The sequence below is a fragment of the Trichosurus vulpecula genome, chromosome 4 (assembly GCF_011100635.1).
Source record: "Trichosurus vulpecula isolate mTriVul1 chromosome 4, mTriVul1.pri, whole genome shotgun sequence".
Taxonomy (NCBI): Eukaryota; Metazoa; Chordata; class Mammalia; order Diprotodontia; family Phalangeridae; genus Trichosurus; species Trichosurus vulpecula.
Window position 1 is genome coordinate 308558188 of NC_050576.1, and position 14880 is coordinate 308573067.

Sequence of the window (14880 nt, forward strand, 5' to 3'; positions counted from 1 at the left end):
CAGGCAATGGTGAGGCGAATAGTAGGAGTAAACAGGTTGCAACATATAACCAGTGAGGAACTTTGGAAAAGGACAGGACTAAAAGGCTCCATCAGGTAAATGTATGATAAGAAGAGAAGATGTAGCGGCCACATAGTGAAGAAGAGGGGTGGCAAACGACCAGTCAGAGTGTTCTATGGATATCCTCATGATATCGGAACAAAGAGAGAAAAGCCTCCAGCATCATAGAGCCTTTTGTAGAAACCCTATGGGAAGACATAAATAAGAGTCACCCAGGATGTCAAAGCATAGAAAAGTTATAAGCAGTTATATCATGGAGAGACTATTACAATCAATGAATACAGAGATCCATATGAGTACCCTTTTTTTTTTCCTCTTATATTTCTTTTTTTTTTTAATTTTTTTTGGAGGGGAGAAGGCAGGGCAATTGGAGTTAAGTGACTTGCCCAAGGTCACACAGCTAGTGTCAAGTGTCTGAGGCTGAATTTGAACTCAGGTCCTCCTGATGTAGTAAGTGCTTAATAAATGCTTGTTGGCTGTCTGCTGTGTCCCTGCAGAGGTACAGTATGTTTTGTGGTTGTTGTTGAAACTGCCCAGACCATGCCCACTACTATACTATACACTGGATAATAAGATCTTAATCTACAACTTCAGGCTATTCTACAGATGATATCATCCATGTAAAATTTCTTAACTGTCAAATGGGGACTCCTGGAAGCAAATTTCTTGTAATTTCCTACAGGAACAAGAGAATAAGTCATAGTCACAAATTTACATTCAAGGACTTCCAGATCCACCACTCTTAACCACAAGTCAAAAGGACAGCTTTCTTCTTCATTAGCTATAAATACTAATGCCTTAAAATTATGTTACTTTTTACTTTTCCAAGAGATATTGCAGCAGGATTTTTTAAGCGTTTTAATGTTTTTGCCCTGTTTTGTGGAACTCTGATTTCATTAATTCAGAATAGTCACTTCATGATGCAGTTAGCAACTCTTTCATGCTTGCCCAACCTGAGCAACTCTTACCCTCACTCTCCCATGAAGTTACCACGGGAGTTGGTTTACCCATGAGCTGCTGGAGGTTTTTCTTACTTTTTCCTGATATCAAGGGGGTACTTTTGGAGCAAAATTGATGGTCCCTTGTCATCTGGCTCCTTTACCATGTGGCCGGACCATCTTTTCTTCCTATCATATATTCTTCAATGACACCTTTCAGTCCCATTCTGCATTAAAATTCCTTATTAATTACATGTTGTAGCCTGTTTACTCCCACCATGTACCTCTCCATTTGCCCTTATATGACGGCCATCTTGAATTTTTTGGAGATTTTAAGTGTTTGGAGACTTTGTGCTCCGTGCCTCAGTGGCATACAAAAATACTGGCAGAATCTTGGTATTCAAAAAGCAGGCTTTTGTTTCCATAGAAAGCTTGGGTGCCCCGCCTCTCTCCTCTGCTTTTCCGAGCCACATAGAGTTTGGTTTTCCACTTCTATGGACTCCTCAAATCTTCCGCCCCCACCCCCAGCCGACCTCAAACCCAGGTCAGGCAGAGAGAGGCCTGTGGAGGGGCCAGCCCTTCCAGCTCTGTGCCACACGCCGAGGAACAGGACCCCTGGAGCTCACCCTTCTTCTCCCTCAGGACCCACACGCCCACAGAACCTAAACCAGGCTTGGCAGCCCTGGCTCCTCAGCTCGAAAGCCGGCCCAGCTAAGTGAGGTCGGACTGATGAGGGCACAGTCTCTGGGAACCCCCTTGAGTCTGGAGTGCGGTCTCTGGGAGCCCCCTTGAGCTGTCCCTGAGTCTTCCGGCTGGATCTGGCCTTCCCCTAGGGCCACAAGCCTGACATTGTCTTTGGGCCCAGATCTCTCCCTCTATTGTTACTTTAGATATGCATGCCTTCAGTTACTTCCCAACCTTTGATATTCCTTCAGGAACTTCCTGCCCTTAATTCTATTCTCTTGGTTCCTGGACTCTGACCCCACCTGGTCCTCCTTAGACTTCCCCTCAAGACCCTCCCCTAAACCTCTCCTCTAGTCACCCCAGACCACCCCTCAATCCCTCCTACAATCTTTGTGTATATAATCTCCATCTTGCCTCCATGAAGGTTCTCAGATTCAATCTAATTCAGTAGGTTGAATCTGGCCTGCTTGTGGAAACAGGCGTCACAAGGGGGGAGGGGGGAATTTCTTAAGACAGCCCCCGTTATGGTGAATCCCTAATAAACTTTGTCTTTTCCCTTGGCTGAGAAGGCTTGAGTCGAATTCTTTCGGCAGGACCCGGCGTGTAGGTATTTTGGGGCCGCGGCGGTCACCCCTAGAAACATATGGTTCTCTACAATCATCATTTACAAAAACCTCTTCAGGACCTAACTGCTTCCTGGCGGTGGGACTGCGGCAGGAGCCCAAGAGGGAGGGGCACGGCTGCCCTGCTGTCCTCTCACACGCCAGATCCAACCACAAGTCAAAAAGGGCGTCTTTCTTCTTCATTAACTATAAATACTAATGCCTTAACATTATGTCACTTTTTACTTTTCCAAGAGATATTGGGGCAAGCGTTTTTTAAGCATTTTAATATTTTTGCCGTGTTTTACGGGGGTACTCAAATGGAACTCTGATTTCATTAATTCCGAATAGTCACTCCTTTGCTTTCTTTGGGGCACCAGCACTCAGATTGGAACCATTTTGTCGGCAGCTGCTACAGAACAAGGACGACCCCCCAATGCCGCGGCACTCCTCACCATGTCCCAGCCAGGCCTGCCAAGGAATTCAGTAGGTGTCTGGCTGGATGGCAACATATGCTGGGGCCCATCCCTGCATGGATGGATTTTGGAAGTCGGGGAACAGCCTGCCCAGCCAAGGCCCAACCCTGGCCTTGAGGGCTTCTTCCACTCCTTCCAGTTTGATCCCCATCCAGAGCCCTACAAATTGAAAATGTGATCATAGACCATGCACAGCCAAACCCAATCCTGGAAATCCAGATAGACTATGAACCCCAAGCATTCCAGGGTGTGACCCATGCCATGCTGAGACATGGAAAAGCTAAAAGAAAGTGACAAAGGATCAAAGGACAGAGAAGGCATGAATACATACAAGAAAAAGGAGTTGGGGAGGAGGGCTTTTCTGAAAACTGTTATCATTACCAAGGTAGTTGGAAAGAAATGTTGGAGCTGAGTGGTCTATGATGAGGTGATTTTAAGAAACAAAAATGGGTTAGGACAAAGATAAAAAGGTAAACTATCTCTTCAAAACAAGGCCCGAAAGGAACAATTAATACAGAGGAGGCAGGTGGGGGTGGAGGGCTGCTAATATTGGAACCTAACTCGCCTGGGTTGAAGAGGAAACTATGTATACATCTAAAGGGGTTGAGAAAACTTTGGAACTTGCAGAGAGGTGAGCAAACTGGGGTATAGGGTGAGGGAGGGACTTTTAGAAGTGTATATAGATTAAGATTGGGAGGTAGTGGTGAACAGATAAGGGAGGGACTTTTAGGGATACAGGAACAGGGAACAGATAAGGGAGGGTGTCGAAAATAAAGAATAAGGGGGTAAGGGGAGAAGAGAAGGTAACCCCATAGGGTAAGCTGAGAAGGAAAATAGTGAGTCAAAATAAGATGGAGGGTAATTCACGAATAGTAATTATAGCTTTAAATTAGAAAAAAAAATAAAATTCATTTATAAAAACAAAGAGTCAAGCATATGAAAGGGAATAAAGAACAAAAATAGAAAGGAAGGAGGTTTGATGGTAGCAGATCTTAAACTTATAATAAGGCAACAATTTTCAAGACTATATGTTCCTGGCTAAGAAATAGAAAGGTAGATCAATGGAATAGAGAAGACATACAATTGACAGCAGCAAATAAACATAATATGCTTGTATTTGACTAGCATAAAGACCTAAGATTTTGGGGGAAGAATACATTATTTGGTTAAAAAACTTGTTGGGAAAACTGGAAAGTGGTATGGCAGAACCTGGGCATAGATCAATATCTTACACCGTTTACCAAGATCAGGTCAAAATGGATACGTGGCCTAGATATAAAGAGATTTTTTGGAAGAAAATTAGGAGAACACAGAACATATTACTTATCAGACTTATGGATAAGTGAACTATTTGTGAAGAATCAAGAGACAGACACCAAAGTTAGATGTGAAGGGGATAATTTTCATTGAATTAAATGAAAATGATTTTGTAAAAAATAAATGTAGGCAAGATAAGTAGGAAAGCAGAAAATGGAGAAAAAAAATTTATAGACAGTTTCAGATAAAGGTCTCATATCCAAAATATATATAGAACTTTGTGAAATTTATAAGGATACAAGATATTCCCCTATCGATAAATAGCTAAAGCGTATGAATGGGCAGTTGTAACAATGAAGATGTTTCTTTTCTTGGAGGCAACGTGGCTGAGGTGGAAATGTGTTTTGCCTGACTTTACAGGGAGAATGGGTATCCTAAATCTATGCATTCTGGAAAGGGGAGAGAAAGGATGGCAAAAGAAAGAATTTGATGTTCTAAATTTCCTTTTTCCTCCTCCTATTTGATTTTTTTTTCGTCAACCACATGTACTATTTATATCACATTTTATTTTTCCAATGGTGTATAAAAAATTTTAACAGTCAAAAAAAGAAAGCTTGGGATCATTAATAGGATTTTGTGATTTTTCCAAAGGCAATTCACCCTACTCTCCTCCTTTTCAATCCTGGTCCCAACTCATTCATTGTCTGTCTCTTCCAGATACATACTGATGGATATACTCCATAGGTTTTTGAGGATGCCAAAACATAATAAAGCAAGGCTAGAAAGAGTTGAATGTGTACTGAGGCAATTGTCTAATCCAGATGAAAAAAATGCTGATTTTGTTCTTTTTGTTTCTTTATCTTTTTGTGTGTGGTACAGTGGATAGAGTGCTGGGTCTGAAGTCAGGAGAAATCATCTTCTTCAGTTCAAATCCAGGCTCAGACACGTACTGGCTGTGTAACTCCGGGCAAGTCACTTAACCCTGTTTGCCTCTGTTCCTTATCTATAAAACGAGCTGGAGAAGGAGATGGCAAACCTCTCCAGTGTTTTTGCCAAGAAAACCCCAAAAGGGGTCGGACTGAAATATGACTCAACAACAACAGGAGGGAGAATCTCATGTTGTTTTGGCCAGATAAACCCTATAGTAATTGTAGGTATTGGCTCATTGCTCAACTTTTCGTACAAGAACACAGTCTTTGAACTAATCCATGGTCAGGAATTATATAAACCTAATGGATTCTTACAGTTATTCGGAGAGAGCTGGGTTCTTTGAATCCTATTGTATGTAACCAGGGCTTTTGGGAAAGTCAAAGAAAGTTCAGAAAATCCACTTAGAGTAGACAATGAACTAAGTGAAGACACAGGAAATTTGAATTGAATGCAACAATGCTGCAGATGAGTCTCAAAAAAAGCAGCAAGGCAGTAGAAAGAATGCTGATTTTTTTCCCCTGGCTGGTTATTACCTGCATGGCTGGGGGAAGTCACTTTACATCTCTGAGTTTTAGAATCCTTCGCGGTAAGATGAGAAGGCTGGACTAGATGACCTCTATGGGTCCCTTTGACTTCTAGAACTCTGAATCTCAGTGAGTTCTCAAAGTCATGAGACCCTTTGGGGTTCCAGATGCTGAGAATATACTTTTTTCATATAATACTTTCCCATGATTTCTATTCTACCCAAAGCAGTGAATGATTAATTGGATTTTGAGAAGTGAGGGAGAAGTCATTTTCACAGAATACTTTTGTTTTTCATAGTCACAACAGTATGTTTTTGTACTGATTCAAGGTTTACGTAGCATTTTCTCTATGACAATTTCATGAAGCCAGTTGCCAAATGTATACTATGCTCTTAATTGTATAGGCCAAAAAAAAAAGCCCCCAAAAAGCAAACAAAAAAAACCTGTTGAGAGACAAGGCGATTTGTCACTGATTAAAAAGCTAGTATTACAGCTGGGATTATAAACTAGGTACTTTGACTTGTTTCTACCACATCGACCACCTGTTGATGTTAATAGCATTACTAGCTACTATACCAGCCTGAAGGATGATTGGTAAAGGCCTAAAGAAATGAATCAATTATTTTGGTTCTTTTGCCCAGTTTTTGCTGATGGATGACTTTATGACACTTCAGCATTTGAGGTTCAGTGTTCAGTTATTGCTACAGCTTTTTTGACTAAGGATACTCAATGTCACATACCTTGAATATATTAAATACATTGAAGGGACTTTTTCAGGGAAGAATGTAAGAAATTGTATTTTGCTTTTACTCTGCAAGAAGGTCAAATAGCAAAATAAGTGAGATAAGATGAGAAGACTGCATCCCTTCTTAGTGCATGGTGTTTTGTAGAGGTTATCAAATGTATTTTCTTATCTTGATATTAAATTACTTTGCTCAATTCCATTTTCCAAAGTTCTCATTATTCCAGTCACTGGCACAGAGATTGATACAAAATGGAACTCAGGTGTCGAAGTGTCTCTCTTGATATGAAGACCATGGTGCAATTGATGAAAAGGTTCTCTCAAAATCTTTGTTTGTATTCTGTTCTCCCTTGGGGTGAACCCTGTTATTTCAATATCTGATTCAACGTGATTCTCCAAAGGACCTTTAGCAAATTTGCAAGTATTTTGGCCAACAAGAGATCACATATGGAACAGGTTTTATCTAGTACAGCAATAATAGCCTATACCGAAAAGGACTCATACCCTAATTGTATGTTGCTTAGTGTGAAGTAATTACTGAGTGCTCCAATCCCTTGTATTGAATTCCAGGAAGGGTTTAGGTCAGGAGATGGCTGTGGGGAGGAAAATACAACTTCAGGGAGGGAGTGGTTGGAACAAGATCATGCAGACCCAGGAAATTATCTTCATAGTCAGCCTGGATATAAAGGAAAGAGACATACTATGGTTTAAATCTGAAAGCTCTGCGCATTGTAATAAGGAAGAAAAAACACTTCTTAAAATCATAACCTCAGATGGTAAATAATTTTATAGCCTTCCTAGAGGCTCAAAGCTACTGGGGTAGTCTATGATCTTCTTTAACTGAGGCCTTTGGAATCCAATTGTGAAGCTCTTTATAATTACCAGGTTTTCCCTAACTGATGTACTCTCAAGTACTCTCAACGTACATCAAGTGGACCAATGGCCAAAAAGAAGAAGGGATGTTATTTTGGCTGTTACTATTTCTGGATGTAGCCCACTTGACAACTCTGGCTGACTTTTCAGCAAATGACCTCATATTTGACTAGAAAGTGGGAGTCTGATTCATAGTGGAGAAAGACCACTATACATTTGTCATCAGAGCACTAATGAACACAGCTCCTTCCTGACAATTCTTTGAACTGAGAAACGGACTTGAAGCCTAATATAAATATATAGGAAACTGGGATGCCTTCATTGAATTGGCATTAATTACTTTTTAAATGTAAATTTTCAGCTGCGAGTCTTCTTTCTTAATTAAAAAAACCCTCTTACAAGTACATCAGGGTAAATCAAAGATTAATTGGTGACCAAATTATAGGGTTTAGCAAAGCTCTCCCCTGCCATAAGTCAGTGAAGGATAATTAGGAAATATGAATACATGCATTTTCTTCATTAATATTAGATCATATGATGAAAGTCCATTTTTTGAAAAAAACATTCAGCTCTGGCATTTTCATTATGTAGTGCTTTACATTTAGCTACTTCTTTTGGCTACCTACCATTGTCTCTTTCTTCTCAGGCCGAAACTTACTTGGCTCAGTTTGCTTAAAGGACTCCATTGCCTGAGAATATGCAATGGACCTAGGTAAGCTGACCAGTTCCTGTAATAGATTTGGAGAAGCTGAGCAGGACACACTTTGGAAAGGACATTTCTAGGAAATATGTTGTTGGTATCTTCCATTTTACAAGTATATACACAGGGCTAAACCATCTCAGTGTCTATTTTTCTTTCCTTCTTTGAGCACTGCATTTGTCTGCACACGAGCTAGAGCTCTTGTCAGCTGAAGTAATAGATTCCTTTCATCCCTATTCACACTATCACCACCTTAGTTCAGGGTCTGGTTACCTTTTACCTAGACTATCAATCAATCAATGAGCATTTATTAAGTGCCTGCCCCAGGTACTGGGGATACAAATATAAATAAGAAAACCATCCTTGCTCTCAAGGAGCTTACGTTCTTTTGGGGAGAGAAAAAAAAATATAGATATATAACTGTATATGGGAAAATATGAAGAGAATAAAAATAATAAATAATTTAATGTCAAATCCTGAAATAAATCAAAGCCATGAGTTGAAGAATAAAGCATCTTTAATAGAGATAACAGTGTAGCAAACCTGCCACCCTGGGGGATGTCCAGTGTATTTCCCAAAGTAGAGGCCCATGGAAAAATCTTTTCCTCTTAGGAGGGAAGGGGGAGGAGACAGCATGAGGTAGCAATACCTGCCCATGAGATCTTAGCTGTCTGTGGCAATCCAAGCGAGGAGAACCACTTCATTCTGACTGTTTTGCCTTTCTTGCCATGCATTTTAATGGAAGGGAACAAGTACATCAAAGGCCTAGATTCAACTTGAGCCAGGTTCCGCCACCAGGCAAGATCTCAGGATGGTACTTAAGGTCTGACTCAGCTCAACCTAATTTCATTATTTTAAGGGTAGGAATGTAAGGATATTATAGACATTGCTAGGGTCATTTAGGGAGTGGAAGGTAACATTACATTTGGTATTAACAATTTCTGTCCTTATATTAACAATTTTCTGTCAATAAGCAAATAATGAAAATAAGTAAAAAGTAATTAAATATGAAGTAGAAGAGAAGCAACTAGTTTTTGGAGAATCAGAAAAGATTACATGTTGAATTAGTGATTAAGTTGTTATCTTGAAGGAAGAATGGGATTTTATGAGGTTGCAATGAAAAGGGAGTGTATTTCGGGTAAGGCACAAACTATGAGATGTCATGTGTGAGGAACAATGAGAAAGTCAGTGTTTCAGAATATAGGAAGGGAAAGACTGTACAACAAGGATAGAAAGGTAGGTTGAGACTAGGTTTGGCTTTAAAAGCTAAACAATGGAAATTTATATTTGATCCTAGAGGAAACAGGGAGCTAGTGAAGTTTATTGAGGGAGTGAGGTAGCTAGAATTGCCCTTAAGGAAAACCACATTGAAAGTATTGTGGAGGACAGATTGGAGTAGGGAAAGACTTGAGGCAGGGAGACCAATTAATAAACTATTGTAAAATAATCAGGATGAGAGGTGATAAGAACCTGAACTAAGATGCTGGGCATATAAAAAGAGAGAAAAGGTCAGAACTGAGTGAAATTGTATAGGTAGAAATGCCAAGATTTACCAAATGTTTGGCCACATGGAGTGAGAGAGAATAAGAAAGTGAGAAGAGTGATTAGGATACAAATCTGGGAGAATGGAAGAATGGTGATATTTTTAACAGAAGCAGAGGTACTATTTATTTTTGTACATTAAAAGAAGCTGGTTGCATCTAATAATTAAAACTATTGCTCCAGGTCCTTGATAAAAGACAAATCTTGAAAGTAAGACTGGGGAGCTATTGAGGGACCTAGCTTTATAGCAAAGATCTCTGCTCCTTTTAATATTAAAAAGTGGTTCCAAATTAAACCTATGGGAACTGATGAGGTAACTATTTGAGCATGTATAAAGAGGCAAGAGAAGAGGGTCTAGGGCACAACATTGGGGGATACTCAGAGTTAGGGGCCATGACATCTGGGAGTGTGCTGAGGCCAGCTTTAACCAACTTTGAGGAGCCAATTGTTTAAATTGTCAGTGTGAGCATTTATACATTAGAAATGAGGAGATGCTACAAATAAGGACTTGATTTATTGTTTTGTTGCTTGTCTAGACTTAAGAAAGTCATGGAGAAAATGTTAATAACTCAAATTAAATTTAAATGTTCACTGCTCATTAGTTTAGAAAAAAGGATCTAAAGTGAAGGAGAACCTTATTGTATGGCACTTTGCAACGTACTTTTACTTGTATCACTCATTGGATTCTCACAACAACCTTATAAAGTAGTCAGGGCAGAGGATAAATAACTTTAAAGAAATCACTATTTAATTTCATTTCAGCGCATTATAATTTAACAGATGTTTATTAAGTGCCAGTCATTGGTTGATTGGTTGGTTGTTGTCCTTTGTTCTCAAAGAGGACCAAAATGGCATCACTATGCCAGAGTAAAGTTTCAATGCGTCCAACTGACTGATCAGACCAATACAAGCTCGTAATGCTCTATCACAGGTCATGCACAAATAGTCTGTGTGAACATTTGGGGTAGATACTCTAAATTTGTGCATCCTATGTTTCCTTTGAGCTGTTTCAATTCTGCTTTGCTCATAGAGCACAGAACTTTTGCTGACGTGGGCACTCCATGCTGAGTGGTCCTGTGCCAGTGTCTCCCATGTCACACAATCAATCCCAAAGTTCTTAAGAGAGACCTTGAGAGTGTCCTTGTATCACTTCTTCTAACCACCATGTGAAATTTTGCCATGTGTGAATTCTTCATAAAATAATCTTTTTGGCAAGTGTACATTTTGCATTCGAACAATGTGACCAGCCCATCCGTGCTGTGCTCTCTGAAGCAGAGTTTGAATGCTTGGCAGTTTAGTTCAAGTAAGGACCTCAGTGTCTGGTACCTTATCCTGACAGATGATCTTCAGAATCTTCCTAAGACAATTCAAATGGAAGCAATTCAGTTTCCTGGCATGGCCCTGGTAGACCGTCCATGTTTCGCAGGCATACAACAAGATCAGCACAATGGCTCTGTAGACCTTCAGTTTGGTAGGCAGTCTAATACCTCTTCTCTCCCACACTTTCCTTTGGAGCTTCTCAAACTCTGAGCTAGCTCATCATCAATGTGTACATCCCTGGAAAGTATACTACCAAGGTCAGTGAACCTATCCACAGCATTCAAAACTTCTCCATTTGCTGTAACTGATGGTTCCATGGATGGATGGTGTCGTGGTGGCTGAGGCCTGGGTTCTGGATAATGGGCAGTGCTCTTGTGCTTTCCCAGTCACCACTGGAGTGAAACCAGGCTGTGTGCTTGCTCCCATGCTTTTTAGCATGATGTTTTCAGCCATGTAGTCAGATGCTTTCCATGAGGATGAATGTGGCATCAAGGTCAGCTACCGCACTGATGGTAAATTCTTCAACTTGAAAAGGCTACGAGCCAAGACCAAAGTGGAGGGAGTGTTGGTGCAGAATTTTCTGTTTGCAGATGATTGTGCACTAAATGCAGCCTCTGAAGCTGAGATGCAAGAAGTATGGATCAAGTGCCGATGTATGCAAGGCACAGCTAGAGGTTGGGGCTACACAGATATAACAAAAAAAAAAGATCTCCACAGGCAGCCCTCAAGGAGGCTATACTCTCAGTTGCAACCTGTACAGAAATATACATCAAAGGAGACATCAACACCAAGCACAGTGGGACAATTTGAAGTAGAGATGATTTTTCAGTTTGGTGGAAAGTCATGGAAGAAGTGGCACCCTAGTGAGGCTTTGAAGGAAAAGCTTTCAAGAGATAAAAATAAAGGAGCGTATTTCTGGAGTTAAGGGTGACCTGCACAAATGCCCAAGGTGGGAGATGCCAGCCCTTGGACCAGGTGGTATTATTCCCATTGGGCTACAACATAGAATATGTAAAAGGGAATATTGCAGAGTGATGGCTGACAAGGGTAAGCTGGAACCAGATTGTGGAGGGCCTTGAATGCCAGTCTATGTCATTTCATCTTATTGTTAGTTGGAACAGCTAGAAGTTTTTGAGCAGGAGAGAGCCATGGTCAGATGTGTGATCTAGGATGATTATTTTGGCAACTATGGGAAAGATGAATTATAGATAGGAGAGCCAGAGTACAGGGGGATCATTCAGGAGGCTATTAACAATAAATAAATAATTGGGAAGGGGTATGTGGATTAGATGTACTCTAAGGCTCCTTCCAGCCTGGAATTATATTAAGTTATATGAGCCATTCTATGATCCTAGGTGAGGAGGACCTGAACTAGAGCCATGACAGTGTGGGTGGAGCAGAGGGGGTTGGTGGGATTAAGTAGCAGATCTTGAATTTGGATCAAGGTCTTCTCACTACAGGTCCAGCATTTCCTTAGCTTCACCAATTACTCTGGTATTATATCTCTCTAAAGAGTATTTCTGAGCATAGTCTAGTTTTCCTGCACACAAACCCAAAATTAAAAACAAAAACACAACAACAAACAAATGGTCAACTAAGGTAAAAGCAGAATGTAAACGACTGGCTTCAAATCCTCGTTTTGCTACCTGTGTGGCTTTGGGCAAGTCACTAAAAGTTTTTGAGGCCTCAGTTTCCTCAAGTGTGAAAATAAGGGAGTTGGAGGAGTTGTCATCAAAGTTCCCTTATATTTCTACCTATGTGATGACACAGACTCTTTCCTTTTATGTCTGTATCCCTTGCTCTTAGCATAGTGCCTTGTTCATAGTAAGAATTTATAGGTGGTTATTGATTTGAATTCAATTGAAAGAAAAAGAATGCAGCCACCATTTTGTATTTTTAGCCTTCATGCTAAAACAGCACTTAAAAAAATCTTTAAAATAAATTGGTGTGACAAATGGCACATTTAAGACCCAATTTAACAAAGTATTTTACCTTTGTAATTTTAAAACTGTCACTTGAACTAAAAATATAGGTGAATAAGTTGGTCTTTCATATTTAATGTTTTCTTATTTTTCTTTTATTCACAAATTCATCTAGTTCAGCTTTGATTAACGAAGTGGCAGAAAGAGAATGGAGAACGGTCAGCAGTTGGCTAATTCATTATCTGTGCTGGGGGGAATCAGACTCTTCTAACTCATTTGGGTTCTTTCACCTGGGAAGCTTTTCCAGCATCAGCCCCTGCTGTATTCATCACATCAGATATTCATCTTGCCCTTAAATGCTAACACAGCATCACAGAACGATGTTTGATTTGAAGGGGAGAATGACAGCAGGGGAATTGCTCCCTGCAATCTGACTGTAATCCTTAGGTGATGTGCAGCTGTTTGAAAAAAGAGTTAGAGCTCAGATTAATTGATGATTATAGTAGGTCAGAAAGAATCTGGTCTAGGAAAGAAAATAGTGAGTGGCGGGGTATACAGAATAGTAAGCTGTGTTAATAGTATGTTTGCAGTGCATTTTCCTCTTAGATACCAGATACATGAGTTAAAGTTGAAAAGGTAGAACTTTCATTCCTCCCACTCCATCTCCTTTTCTATTTGCCTACCTGCTAATTGAGAATGTTATGGTGTAAAGAAAAAGATTAATCACATGCCTATTAAATTGACACAATATGTTGATTTCACTTCCACAACATCTTTTCTAACCATGTTTTTCTCTCCACTCGTATGGTCGACACACCCTCATCAGCTTTCACCTGGAATATTGTAATGGCTTCCTAATTAATCTCCCTACTTCAATTTTCTCTCTTCTCCCATTCACCCTTCATGATGATGCCAAAGTGATATTCCAAAAACACAGGTTTACCATGTCACTCTCCTATTCAATGAACTCCAGTGCCTGCCTATTGCCAGCAAGTATGAATACAAGCGCCTCTGGTCTTTAGAGCTCTTCACATACTGGCCCCAGCCTATGTTTTTAGCATTTATTGTTGTTCAGTTGTGTCCAGCTCTTTGTGAGTCCATTGATCATAGCATGCTAGCCTCTTCTATTCTCCCCTAACTCCTGAAGTCTGTCCAAACTCAGGTTCATTGTTTATATGAGACTATCCATTTCATTCTCTGCCATTCCCTTTTCCCTTTGCCTATAATCTTTTCCAACATCAGGGTCTTTTCCAGTGAGTCCTGTCTTCTTATTGTGTGGCCAAAATACTTAAGCTTCAGCTTCACTATTTTTACCTTCTAGTGAATAGTCAGAATTATTTTCTTTAAGTATGGACTGATTTTATCTCCTTGCTTTCTAAGGGACTTTCAAAAGTATTCTCTAGCACCACAACTCAAAAGTGTTGATTCTGCAGTGCTCGGCTCTCCTTATGGTCCAAATCTCACAGCCATACATTGCTACTAGAAAAAAAATGTTGCTTTGATAATATGGGCCTTTGTCAGCATGGTGATGCCTTTGCTTTTTAGTATGCTGTCCAGATTTGCCATAGCTTTCCTTCCAAGGAGCAAGCATCTTTTAGTTTCATGGCTGCAGTTGCAGTCTAGTGCTCTTTGAGCCCAAGAATACAAACTCTGCTTCCCTTTCTTCTCCCTCTATTTGCCAGAAAAGGACCAGTTGCCAGGATCTTAGTTTTTTTTTTAATGTTAAGCTTTCAAGCCAGCTTTTATACTCTCTTCTTTTTTCACCCTCATCAAGAGGCTTCTTAATTGCTCTTCACTTTCTGCCACCAGAGTGGCATCATCTGCGTATCTGAGATTATTGATATTTCACCTGGCAACCTTAATTCCAGCTTTTTATTCATCCAGCTTGGCATTTCTTATGATGTACTCTGCGTATAAGTTAAATAAGTAAGATGACAATTAACAGCTTTGTCATACTCCTTTCCCAATCTTAAACCAATCATGTTCAGTAACCTTATTGTACATCAATTCCCTTCCTGTTCTTCTGGTCAAGCCAAATAGATTTCCATTTCTCATTCTTGAACCCTTAAACAGGTTGTTCTCCTTGCAGGGAATGCCCTCCCTCCTCAGCTCTGCCTCTTGGAATCCCTTCTTTCCTTTAATGCTCAGCTCCTCTGCCACATCTTTCACAAGGTCTGTCTTGAACTCCCCAGTTGCTAATGTCTCCCCCTGCCCCAGTTACCTTGAATTTATTTCCAACATATTTAGTAAGAGAGGTAGCATAATATAGCACATAGAGAAGTATCTTCCAAGTCATAGTGCAAGTTCCAC